The sequence below is a fragment of the Ceratotherium simum genome, chromosome 23 (genome assembly GCF_057802395.1).
Source record: "Ceratotherium simum simum isolate JZ-2026a chromosome 23, ASM5780239v1, whole genome shotgun sequence".
NCBI classification, from domain to species: Eukaryota; Metazoa; Chordata; class Mammalia; order Perissodactyla; family Rhinocerotidae; genus Ceratotherium; species Ceratotherium simum.
This window is the reverse complement of record NC_141922.1, coordinates 48,740,881-48,753,825: the sequence shown is the minus strand read 5'-3', so window position 1 is coordinate 48,753,825 and position 12,945 is coordinate 48,740,881. Positions and strand designations below refer to the sequence as shown.

At 41.5% G+C, this 12,945-nt stretch overlaps 1 protein-coding gene and 1 non-coding gene across 7 annotated transcripts in view; both read right to left on the bottom strand.

Moving 5' to 3' along the window:
- The window catches only part of SPIDR (scaffold protein involved in DNA repair), a 480,323-nt gene that overhangs the window by 77,953 nt on the left and 389,425 nt on the right, over positions 1 to 12,945 (bottom strand). The window lies entirely within an intron of this gene.
- Positions 808 to 909, bottom strand: LOC147914032 (U6 spliceosomal RNA). Its single transcript, XR_015555994.1, has one exon. It is a non-coding gene; the product is annotated as a U6 spliceosomal RNA (small nuclear RNA).

Here is a 12,945-nt window from a genome sequence, read left to right as displayed (position 1 = left end):
CTGGATCAAACAAGTAAAAAGCTAGAAAACTTCAAAATGAAGATGAACTACTGTGGCCTTTGGTTTCTACTAAAATGAGGAAATGAGTTGCCTAAGATAAAACAATGTTCAATCCTACTGACTTAACCTCAAGATTTAAAGGTCAAAAAGAAAGTGTGATATAAGTTATTTGTTTGCTTTCAGAATTTTGAATATTGTCCCAGTGCTTTCTGGCCTTCCACTGTTTCTAGCGAGAAGTCAGCTATTATTTTATTGGGGTTGCCTTGTTATATGATGAGTCATTTTTCACTTGCAGCTTTCAAGATTTTCTTTTTATCTTTGGTTCTCGATATTTTGTGTCTTGGTATGGATCTCTTCAGGTTTATCCTACTTGAAGTTCATTGAGCTTCTTGGATGTGTAGATTAAAGTTTTCCAATCAAATTTGACACATTTTTAGCCATTATTTCTTCAAATATTTTTTCTGCACCCTCTCCCCACTTCCCTGCCTTTCTGGCATTCCCATTACATGTATGTTGGTGCACTTAATCGTGTCCCACATTTCTATGAGGTTCTGTTTCATTTTCTTCATTCTTTTTTTCCCTTCTTAGGATATTTATTTGCCATTTGGGAGATTTCCATAATTGTAGAGAGATGATTTATTATGGTGTGTTCCTATGCTTCACAAAGATTGAGTTATTAAAAAGTCTTTATAAATACTTTTTAATCTCTAAAATATTCTGCAGTCATAAATTTGAGATTAAGTTTTAAGATCCTATTGAAATTACAATACTCTTTTCGGGAAGAACTTTAAATTTGACAAAGGTCTTAAAAATATGTAACACTTCACAAATTTGTGTGACATCCTGTGCAGGGGCTATGGTAATCTCTATATCATTCCAATTTTAGTATAAATGCTGCAAAGTGAGCACTCTTTATTCTTTTTTCTCTCTCTCCTTCAGACTGTATAAGCTCAATTACTCTAGATTGAAGTTCACTAATTCTTTCTTCTGCCAGCTCAAATCTATTGTTGAGCCTATCTAGTGAATTTTTCATTTTGGTTATTATACTTTCCAACTCCAGAATTTCATTTGGTTCTCTCTCTTTTTTTTTTTTGCTGAGGATGATTTGCCCTGGGCTGACATCTGTTGTCAATCTTTTTCTTTTTGTATGTGAGCCGCTGCCACAGCATGGCCACTGACAGATGAGTGGTGTAGGTCTGCACCCGGGAACTCAACCCGGGCCACCAAAGCAGAGCATGCCGAATTTAACCACTCGGCAACCGGGGCTGGCCCGACATTTGGTTCTCTTTTATGGTTTGTATCTTTTTATTGATATTCTCCATTTGATTAGACGCCGTCATCTTTATCACCCTTTAATTCTTTTTTTTTTTTTTTTTTTTTTTTTTGTGCATGGGGAAGACCAGCCCTGAGCTAACATCCAATGCCAATCCTCCTCTTTTTTGCTGAGGAAGACTGGCCCTGGGCTAACATCTGTGCCCATCTTCCTCTATTTTATGTGGGATGCCACCACAGCATGGCTTAACAAGTGGCGCATTGGTGTGCACCCAGGATCCGAACCAGCGAACCCCGGGCCGCCACAGCGGAGCACGTGCACTTAACCGCTTGTGCCACTGGGCTGGCCCCACCCTTTAATTCTTTACACACGGTTTCCTTTAGTTCTTTGAACATATTTATAATGGCTGCTTTGAAATCTTTGTTTGCTAAGTCCAACATCTAGGTCTCTTTAAAAGCAGTTTCTATTGTTTGCTTTTTCCCTGTGTATGGGTCACACTTGCCTGTTTCTTTGCACACCCTGTAATTTTTTGTTGACAACTGGGCATTTTTGATAATATATTGTAGCAACACTGGATACTGATTCCTCCCCCACCCCAGGGATTGATGTTGTTCTTTGCATGGTAGTTTACTCATTGCTTAGTGACTTGTCTGAACTACTTTCCCCTGTAGGCTGCAGTCTCTGATGTTCTTATTCAGATTTTTCTGGTCTTGTTTTTATCTTTTCACATGGCTATCTAGGGGTTGCCCCTAGGTCAGCATAAGCCACTTATTGGTGAAAGATTGTGCTTAAGCCCCCTCAGCCAGTAAGATTTTTACTCTTTACCACTGGATGTGTGTGTCTTGGAGGTTGCTATCACAGTTCAAGGAGTGCAGGTTTTTGTCCTCATCCCTCTCCTTCAGACAGGGCTGGTATTTCCCCTCTTTAATCACTTCTATGAGGGTGTGGCCTTGGGTATGCCAGACTGCCAGAGGTGTGTGTGATGTTATTTTAAAGTCTGGCTTCCTAGGAGTTGCCAGTGGATCAGAGCAGTTGATTGCTCATCCATCGTGGTTGGAGGCGTGCTGCGGCCTGCAGTGGAGTAGGGCTGCACCTCCGTCTTCTCTGTGGGCTGCTCTTGGTGCTCCTGATTGGGTGCAGCCGAGCATACCCTTCCCCACTCTGAAGCGTGACTGTGATCCCAGGAGGGCCTTTCTTGGCTGTCACTTTTGCCTGATTCTCTCTGTTAAACTTCTGATTACTCTGCCATTTGCTTGTTGATACAATATGATGGAGCTATAAGTACTCTCTGAATTGCTCTCCACCAAGATCCCCATTATTTCAACAAAGCCCTTGGGCATGAAATTCTCCTGCTCTGTTCCAAATAAAGTCAGCCCTCTCAGGCAATGCTACAGGGCTCTTCTTTCTTATAACCTATCTCCCTCTGGGCAGAACCTCTGTGCCACTTCATAAATTGGGGGTGGGGATAGTGCCCCCTTCTCCTGGAGTGACACGTCTGCTCTAGAGGAGATATTAGGGGTGGTGGTGGTGCTGGTCTTCTGGGCTTGCCTCTCTAGCATGGTGCTTCAACCCTATGGTGAGCTGGGGTAGGACAATTGGGGCAGTATTCTTGGCTGGCCATACTGGGGGTAGATCTTCCGCAACATTGGCTAGGGGATTAAAAATGCTGGTGGATGGACCTCCCAGAGGGAAACTGTACCCTAGACTGGGAGCTGAGGGGAAAGGGGCCATCCTATTGACTGTCTTCCCGGGAGCAGAGCCCCAGGGTAGTCTCCATAAGACACATTTGATTGATGGAGGAGTGAGCCATGGCTCAAGGGTCACAGACTTGCTGTTCTTACTGAGATTCAAGAGATTTTTTTGATTACATTGATGGAATGTTTTTCCATTTGCTGTATGCCCTTAGGACAATTTCCAGAGGCTTTAAATGATTGTTTTTTATAATTTTCTCCAGTAAAAATATCTGTTTGTTAGTCAGAGAATCCACTGTGTCCTCACCCTGCTGTTTCAGAAGTTGGTCTTCTATTTATTTCTTTGATTCTCTCCCATTAGAAATAAAGATCTTCTGGATACTTAGCATGTGTCATGTAAGAAAACATTATGGCTCTTTAGCCAATAAGTTTTGAGAGTATTTGAAAACTTTCCATTCTGAATTTATAGACTTAAGTGTGAGCTGTTCTTTTTTTCCTAAAAGACATCTTGATTTCCTTGAACACAATAAATGAGCCAAACACAAAATTACCAAGTCAGACAACAGAAGTGCAGTAGAGGCAGTGAGGCATAGAGGGCTGCAGAGCCATGAAATCAGTGTCACAAGATTCTTAATAACAATGCACTTATGGGTTATCATTGTCCTCTAAAACAGTACCCTGGCCTTTTGGGGGTGTCTAGTAAATCTATGATCCACCTATTCATGTGCTAAATACAGCAGGACTGTCACTTGGCCAGGCCCTCTGTGAGGTATGTGGTAATGAGCTAAACAGTCCCTGACCTCTCTGCCTCCTTAGGAAAAGACCTAACACACAGAGACATACGCAACCCCAATAGTGGGCATACTAGAAAGGAAATAAGCAGAGTGCCTTGAGAGACAACACTGGTGTGGGATGATCTAGCTAGGGTGGTCAGAGAAGTTTTCTTAAAAGAGGTGATCTTTAAGCTGAGTCCTGAAGAAGGAGAAGCGAATCATGCTAAAGGTCGAAGAGGAGAGCATTTACAATAGAGAACACAGCATGTACAAAAGCCTGTGATAGGAAAGAGTTTTTCCATGTTTGAGGGAAGGAGGGAGGGAGGGAAGGAAGGAGAGAGGAAAGGAGGGAAGGAGAGAGGGAGCAAGGGAAAGAAGGAAGGAAGGCAGCAAGGAAGGAAGGAAGAAGATAGGGGAAAGCAGTGATAAGAAGAAAGACTACCTAATATTTGGGAATTTCAATGCCCTATTAATTTTATTTTTTATTTTATTTTATTTTTTTTTTTATTTATTTTTCCCCCCAAAGCCCCAGTGGATAGTTGTGTGTTGTAGCTGCACATCCTTCTAGTTGCTGTATGTGGGACTCGGCCTCAGGATGAACGGAGAAGTGGTGCCTCGATGCGCACCCGGGATCCGAACCCGGGCCACCAGCATCGCAGTGCGCGCACTTAACCACCAAGCCACAGGGCCGGCCCCATTGCCCTATTAATTTTAAATCAGAGTTACATTTATGAAAAAGTTAAAATTCTGATAAGCATTTTTAAAGAAGAAGAAATGGGGATGGGGAGGGAAAAGACTGCGTGGGGAGAGGGATAGAGGCATCATCTTGGTGGAGCAAGTCTCGTGGTTGGATGAGGAGGGTAAGGCCATTAGGAGAAGGGCATGTGTATGGAGGCTGACCTGAGTAGGGGACCAGGGCTGGTAAAGAATGGGCCTGTGTGCCAGCCAGCACACCTACCTCCTGCTGTCAATGAGTCAACAAGAAGGTGACACTAAATGGTGTTAGACAAAATGTTTCAGAACTATAACTCTTGGGACACGGTGGAGGACGGCTTGAACAGACAACCTTGAGAGAGAGTCTCCTTAGACCTGGTATGAATCCATTGCCCTGATCAATGACAAACATCTAATAGGAAATAGTGAAACTGCAAAGTGGTGGTCACAGGCCAAGTTCAGCTGGCTCTGTTTTCTTTGGTTTATACAGTATTAAAAAATTTTTAAATTAGTGACAAATATTAAAAATTAGGAGATTTTACATAAAATTCATACCTCCCATTGTTTTGAGAAACTTGGGGGTCTGGCAGTACTAGGTCAACACCCAGGATGAGGCACCAGCTTGTCAGTTCATCCCATGGGCACCCACTCTGACTGCCTGACCACCCATCTCGACCTCTTTGGCCTCTGTTAGCATGTGAGCATGCGTTGGAGAAACGATTCAAGGTAGAGACTGAAGAACAGGGTCATCAACGACAGGCGAGGGACAAGGAGAGTCTACACTGGCCTAAGATTTCTAAGGAGGTAAGTGGTAGTGGAGAATAAGGAGCAGCCTCAGGGATAGGCAGCCTGGATGTAGGTCTCATTTCAGAGAATAGAGAAGCTGTGGAATCCAAAGGCTGGTCAAGTGATTTGAGCCAGGAAGCAGGCAAGGACAAAGCTGATTCACACAGAACATGGAGTCCAAATTACTCAGTGGAGAATGCAACTCCAAGCAGGGTGGCAGACAACATGGGTGTGGAGGAGCTGGGGTCTCTGCCCTGCTGCTACCACAGACAAACCACAGCAGTTCTCTGGATGACACTTGTCTCTTGCAAGACAGGCGGTTACTCTCTCAAGGCTTTTTCAATTATTTCAGTCCACAGAAGATCAGATAATCATATATCTATATAGGAGGCTGTAGCTCAGGCACCAGCACCCGGAGTCCCCGAGCAGACACTGTAGTAGCACATGGCCATGCTCAGCAGGACAACCAGTTGACACAAGCACCATCCTTAATAAACTCTGAAATACTGTGAACTTAGCTGCTAGCCAGGCCACATGGAGGTTAGGAGATTTGACATTTTAAAGTTATGTGATGGGTCAGTGTTCATAAAATTGAGCTTCCACTTTGGGGAGCAGGTTGAGAATATCCTTTCGCTCTCCTGCCAGAATACCCATTGAACAAGGCAAATGTACACATTCAGTAATACCGAACTCTCCACTGCCAGTGCGGGGCAAGCTAGATCTTAGGCTGCAGGTGACTCTCTGCACTCCATGCAGCACTGTTGGTGGGTAGCCTACACTGAGAGTGAGAGGAACACTGCTATTTTTAGAAGTGATTAACTTAGATAAATGCTAGAACAGCAAAGAGAAAACATCTCACAGGGAGGAAGTAGGATGTTAGTGGTTAGAATAAGAGCCTCAGAACTGCATTCATTCCATGAGACATAGTTGGTCATTCAAAATTCTTGGAATAATAGTCTGGCAAGTAAATGCCACTTATTTAAGATCAATTCTTAAATTGATCAATTGATCAATGATCAATTATTTAAGATCATTCCTCCTATGCCCAAAACATAGACCCTCATCCAAATAAAATCTCTCCCCCCATTTTCATGATTTTAAGCATGTGATGCAGGGGAGCGGCTGCCTGGAGAAGAGGCCTCTGTTCTGAGCTCTGCTGCTGATGGATATGGGCCCCTGGCTGCCGGGAGCTTCTGCTCTCACATGTGTACCATTCAGGTAGCACTAACCTGCTTCACACCTGGTTAAGTGCCTGCACCTAACCTGTGCTCAAAATCTTAGTTTCCTTCACCCACCAGGCAAATTCACTTTGTTATAAATGCAGTTAATTGACAAGAAGATGAATTTCTCTCATCATGTGCCAGCTCTCCTAAGTCCTTAAGCAGGTGTATGCATCTTTATAAAAGGGATGCTCCCCTTGTGCTTATAGCACAGGTGCTTGATTCACATAAGGGCGCACCACCCCATACAGAAATGATATTGTCACATGTGAAACCAACTTGTGATTGGTCTTGGACGTGGTCCTCATCATCCATCTACTGCAGTTTTGTTTGTAAGATAAAGCTCCACTCTGGGTAAAGCAATAAATCATCATTAAAATACCCAGTGTCTTCAGCTTGCCCCTACCCCAAGCCAGCCACACTCCACTCCTCCCAGCTAGGAAAATAAGACAGCAGTCAGAAAGTAGTTCAAGGGAATGGTGTTGTAACAGAATCTCCTCTGTTTCAGCCCTCAGGAGCCGTATGCAGGACCTCGATTCTATGCATTTCTGAGCCATGAGGGTGAGGCCTGGACCACATGGGAAGAACTCACTAAAACTGGTGCCAAATGAAACTGCATTCCACAGCACATTCCCAGCAACATAAAATAATACAGATAAGAAGTTCACTGTTCAATCACAGTCATATCATGTTGGAAGTGTAAAAGTCCATTACGAAGTTAATATTTTTCTTCAAGAATGTTTTTCTCCTTCTCTTACCAGCTTAATGTCACATCATGCCAATTAAAGAATACTTAAAAAATTCTAAAAATACATGTATTGTTAATCTGTAAAAGCAACAGAACAAAGCACAAGGAATAAGAAAAACAAAACTGCTGACTTTTAGAGAGAGTTTTAGCAAGACTATACTTTAATTCCTGTTTGAAGTTTTAAATGCCCCTCCCCAACTTTTCAAAATTTCCCATCCTTTCATTCACTAGCTCAATTGCATACATACACAAGTGAAGAAGAGAGAGGCAAACAGTAGACATGGGTGCGCGCGCACATGCGCACATGTACTGAGAGCGATTAAGAGAACATGTGGGATGTTTACACGAGCTATGGGAGCAGTTCTTAGCAGTCCACCAAGGATTCCTGGAATCAGAGTCAGTCCCGGCTGTTTTATTCTAGGTCAGTGTCAACTTAAGCAGCCTCTAAAGATCAACAAGGATCTTTCTCTCCATGTTATAATCTCTTACTAAGCCTCAATTTAAGGAAGCAATAGAAGAAATTAGAGGATGAAATGAGAAAAAAAAAAAAGCAAGAAAGAGAAAAAGGTAACAGGATAATGGGGAACAGAGAAGAGAGTTTGAGCATGAACAGGAGGGGGGAAGGTTCACTGAGCAGAGGGAGGGAGAGGAAGAAAATGAGGAGCTAAGGCAGCAGAGCGCCGAGTGGGTGGAGGGCCTTTCCCCAGCTTCACCAACCCCAAGGCAGACGGGAAACCAGATACAGCAGGACATTGTGTTCTTCTCCTGAAAAACAACCAGACTGCACTCCTAAAGTAAACAGTTAATCCTGCTGTTTATCTTTTCAACATGATGAGATGTTAACAGGATGATTTCTACTGCACAAAAATGTGGTTTTTATTCATTTAAAAATCATATTTTCTCTTTGCTAAAATAAAACTGTGACGTAAACTTGCTAATATCAGTGAACAAGAAGGAATGACAATCCTTCTAAAAGTGACTTAACTAAAGAATGCCAAAACACCTGAGAAAGGCCATTTCTACACTCATATATCCTCTTTATTTTTGGAAAATACCACATTGCTGAAATTAACAAAACAAACAAACAAACAAAAAACCTGCTGCAAGCTTGGTCTTTAAGGAAGACACAAATAAAAGTGCTGACAAAACTGGTGCCATTCCTGGACTTTGATTATATTTATTGCTCATGAAGATAAGACTATGACTGGGCCAAGACAAGAGGAGTGCATTTTATATGTTAGTAGAAGTTTGCCTATAGAGTACGTTTCCAAAGATATATACTTAGTCTTATACATTTTTATTATTGAAATTTCTATTGAGATCATTGTAGATTCACACGCAGTTCTAAGATACACCACAGAGAGATCCTTATGGACACTTAGCCCAGGTTCCCCCAATAGTGTACTATATACTAGCAAACAATAGTACAACGTTACAGTCAGGATATTGACATTGATACATTCCACCAATCGTACTCATTTATTTATTTATTTATTTATTTATTGTGAGGAAGATCAGCCCTGAGCTAACATCCATGCCAATCCTCCTCTTTTTGCTGAAGACTGGCCCTGAGCTAACATCTATTGCCAATCCTCCTCCTTTTTTTCCCCTTTTCTCCCCAAAGCCCCAGTAAACAGTTGTATGTCATAGTTGCACATCCTTCCAGTTGCTGTATGTGGGACACCGCCTCAGCACGGCTGGACAAGCAGTGCGTCGGTGTGCGCCTGGGACCCGAACCTGGGCCGCCAGTAGCGGAGCATGCGCACTTAACCGCTAAGCCATGGGGCTGGCCCCCACCAACTGTATTCAGATTTCATCAATTTTACTTGTGACAGTGTGTGTTTGTGTGTATTTAGTGCTATAAGTTTTATCACCTGTGTAGGATCCTATATCCACCACCACAGCCAAGATCCTGAACAGCCCATCATTACAAGGACCCCTCCTGTTGCCCGCCGATAACCCATCTCCCTCCATCTCCCCGCCCCCACCTCTAACATCTAGAAACATTAATCTGTCCTCCATTTCTAAAATTTTGCCATTTCAAAAATGTTATACAAATGGGATCATCTAGTATATAATCTTTGGGATGGGATTTTTTCCCTCAGTACAGTTCCCTGGTGATTAATCAATCTATTATACTCTTTATTTTTATAACAGCTTTATTGAGATATAATTCACATACCATAAAATTCACCCCTTTTTATTGTGGCAAAATACACATAACAAAATTTATCATTTTAAGGTGTACAATTCAGTGGCAATAAGTACATTCACAATGTTCTGCAACCATCAGCACTATCTCCAGAATATTCCAGAATATTTTCATCACCCAAAAGGAAAGCTCAATCTATTAGGCAGCCTCCTCATTCTCCCCTCCTCTGAGTACCTGGCAATAACTAATCTACTTCCAGTCTCTATCGATTTGCCTAGTCTGGATATTTCTATAAATGGAATCATGCACTATGTGGCCTTTGTGCCTGGCTTCTTTCACTTAGCATAATGTTTTCAAGGTTCATCCATGTTGTAGCATATATCAGAACTTCATTCCTTTTTGTTGCTGAATAATATTCTCTTATATGGATATATCACATTTTGTTCATCCATCCATTTAGCTGATGGACATTTGGATTGTTTCCACTTCTTTGCATTTATGAATAATGCTATTATGAACATCTGTGTAGAAGTTATATGAACATATGTTTTCAATTCTTGTGGGTATATACCTACGAGTGGAATTGCTGGGTCATATGTTTAACTTTTTGAGGAACTGTCAAACTGTTTTCCAAAGTCACTACACTATTTTACATGCCCATCAGCCAAGTATTAGGGTTCCAATTTATCCACATCTCACCAACACTTATTATTGTCTGTCTTTTTTATTATAGCCATCCTAGTGGGTGTGAAGTGGTATGCCATTGTGGTTTTGATTTGCATTTCCCTAATGACTAATGATGTTGATCATCATGTGCTTCTTGGCCATTTGTATATCTTCTTTGAAGAAACGTCTATTCAAATCTTTTGACCATTTTTTATTTGGGTTATCTTTTTATTACCGAGTTGTAGAGTTCTTTATATATCCTGGATACAAGTCCGCTATCAGATACGTGATTTGCAAAAAACTTCTCTGATTCTCTGGGTTGTCTTTTTACTTTCTTGATGATGTCTTTTGAAACATAAGTTTTTAATTTTGATGAAGTCCCATATATGTATTTTTCTTTTGTTGTGTATGCTTTAGGTCATATGTAAGAAACTCTCGCCTAATATATAAGGTTATGAAGATATATTCCTGTTTTCTGTTGAGAGTTTTATAGTTTTAAAGATTTTATTTATTCAGTTTTTCCCCCCAAAGCCCCAGTAGATAGTTGTATGTCATAGGTTCACAACCTTCTAGTTGCTGTACGTGGGACTCGGCCTCACGTTGGACGGAGAAGTGGTGCCTCGGGGCGCGCCCGGGATCCGAACCCAGGCCGCCAGCATCAGAGCGCGCGCACTTAACCGCTAAGCCACGGAGCCGGCCCGAGAGTTTTATAGTTTTAGTTCTTACATTTCAGTCTATGGTCCATTTTGAGTTAATTACTGTGTATGGTGTGACGCACAGGTCAACTTGATTCCTTTGCATGTGGATATCCAGTTGTCTCAGTGCCATTTGTTAGAATTACTATTCTTTCTCCATTGAATTGTCTGGCAACCCTGTCAAAAGTCAGTTGACCATAAATGTAAAGTATTATACCTTTTAAAGAACATATACATCATGCCAGTGATATCTTAAAAAATGTGTTATATGAGTGTAGATCTTTAAGAAAGAAAGAAATAGTCTGAACCCTCTAGAGGAGAGGATTTAATCAGAGTCTTAGTCTATCATTGGCAAAGAGTTGTATAAATGCATCTGTACTCTCTTAGGGTACACAGATTAGAATTGCTGCTGGATTTATTTAGGTCCAACAAATACAGAGTGAATATAACTGATTAGTATTATTTCACCTAGTTCCATTACTTTACCATCATTATGCAGAGGACTTCCAAAGCTCTATGTCTTCTGGTGCCAACTTGTTCCTCCTCCTGTGTATTCCCTCTTTGTGTAATGTGGCTCCACCATTCTCTCAGTCACTCTGTTTCAAAAGTTGAGAGTACTCTTTATTTTCCTTTTTCACATCCAGTTGCCACAGCCTATTCATTTTACCTCCATATTTATCTTTTTAATATCATTCCTCCTTCTCATTTCTGTTATCACTGTTGTGTTCTGCTTGTGACCTTTGTTGCCTCCTACATGGATTAGGCAAATGCTTCCCAATCAGTCTCCTAACTTCACTCTTTCCTTTCTTCTAACCTGTAGGAGACACGTTGCTGCTAAAATCATCTTTCTTAAGGGACAGAGTTAGTCATATCACTCAACTAGTAAGGGACCTTCAAATTTATTCGACTGATTCCTACTTGTCTCTTGACACATGTGTGTGCAAGTCTAAGAAGATGAAACTCCTGCAACCACTTCCCTATCTGAGTTCTGGCTCCCATTAAGTTGCTCTAAACTAATCTGACACTCCTTGCCATCTCTACTTGTCCAAGTATGCTTATTTTTCAATGTCAAACTCAAATGTCAGGTCCTTCATGAATACTTCTCTCATTCCAATAGTGTAAACAATTGTACACAAAGTGGTTTATTATTTTTTGCCTTTATTTTAGTGCTTATCACATTCTACTCTGTATTATAAAAACTTGAGCAGATCTTTTCTCTCTCCTTTTTGCTTGGAAGTTTCTGGAGGGTGGAAATCATATTTCTTATTCCCTGTGTACACATCACAGCCCTTAGTTCAGAGCCTTATGCATTATAGGTGATCAATATATGCTTGGTGCACCAAGTTGAGTTAATCAACAGGTATTTATTCAGGCTTTGTAAAGACAGAAGGTATAAAACCCTCAGGGACAATAATAGGTACTAAAATGCCTTATACAGGTAATTCACAAGGTGAGACCTCTACATTGCTACAAAGCATAGGAGTGGGAAGAGAAATATTAGTGTCCTAGTGAAGTTCTAAATTAGAACAAGATAAATGAAGGAAATGAGGAAGGGAGGGAAGGAGGGTCTACGCTAAGAAAGTTTATTACTCAAAATGTACCAAATCAGCTCAGCAGCCCTGGGCAGAATGTGGTCTTGTTTTCTCTCCTTTATTCCCCAACTCACTCTCAAGTGAGAGGTCATTTGGTATTCCCACTTTTCCATGCCTACTCATCACTGAAGCCTGAAGAGACCAGGGTCTGTTACTGAGTGTAGAGTAAGAAACAAGGCACTACCATGGGGCACTTGTTTTGGTTGTGCCATAGGTAAGTCATAGTGTCCCATGGCTTCCTCTGGATCACCAAATAGTATGTTGGCCAAATCAAAAGTCATCATAGCCTTTCTCAACCAGGGGCCTTTGAGGGAATTAAGCCCTAAACCGCTAAGGCTGCACTGCATGTAATGGATAACGCTCCTCCTGTGCACTAGTTATGTGCAATCTTGGGAGAAATGAGAAGACAGTCACTTGAATAATCTTCAGGGTTCTGTAGTTCCAGTAAGGGAGCCAGTTGAGAGTAAATGAACCTGGGGGTAAACAGCACTACTGTATTGGCCCTATTCATACAACAGGGAAGAGTGTTGAACATTCTTAGATGATTTGCTTCTGAATCAGGGTTTCACACTCTAAGCTGACTAACTGGCCCAGAAACCAGTCCTGTCTAATGCAATGGCTAATAAATCATCTGT